We start from the raw sequence: 859 nt of genomic DNA, 5'->3' as shown, positions 1-859 counted from the left end.
TTGCATCAAAGAGGACGTGGGATATAATGTTGAAACTGCGCTCGGGACAGGCTGACAGGCGATAGCTTTTTCTATTTTCTTATGTGTTCGGTCGAAATTCAAAGGTTAATGATGGTTAGTTACTTACATCTTTACATTCATTGGAGATGTACAAAGTAGTTAGATTTTATAATCCTTGCTGGGAAACATTGCACAGAAAGATATTTACACTAAAATGCTAGGAATTGTAAGCAGCATATCATTATTTTTAGTTAGGGTCTGTCCTTTTTCCATGTTATTTATGTTAGAATGGATCTATTGGCAATACTTGTCTTTTGATATGTTGAGGATATAGAAAAAATGTGATTCTTCACATATAGATTTACATATGACATTTAACCTGTAGTTGTGAACATACCGCATACTATTGAGTGTTGATGGTAGGCTCTCAGCCATATGAAATAGCACTGCTCTTTTGGTTAATGGTACTGAGGAAAGAGGCCTTTTAGACAGGAGAAAGGCATTTTAATCAGTATTGTTATTGTGTAAGTTGGCTCTGATAGCTAATTACCATACCACCAGTGAATAGAAGGAAATACTCTTTATTTTCCTTTTATGTTCTGTGTATGAGGGAACTTTTTAAATGTATTTTTTGATAAAATAAACAGTTCTTTTTTGTATGGAAGACAGAACTCATTATAGCTTAACCTACTTTTAGTGCCATGGTCACTCTGCTCCTAGGGTGGAACATTTTTTTGTGATGAAATGTCAGAGAGGAAATTTCATAATATAGTATGGAAGACATTTGTAATTTGATTGGAATAAGTGTAGAGTGGATGAATTATTGGTTGAACAAAGACTTGCCTATGGAACCATATTA

Source organism: Penaeus monodon, chromosome 29 (genome assembly GCF_015228065.2).
Source record: "Penaeus monodon isolate SGIC_2016 chromosome 29, NSTDA_Pmon_1, whole genome shotgun sequence".
Classification (NCBI taxonomy): domain Eukaryota; kingdom Metazoa; phylum Arthropoda; class Malacostraca; order Decapoda; family Penaeidae; genus Penaeus; species Penaeus monodon.
This window is presented reverse-complemented; position numbering follows the sequence as displayed.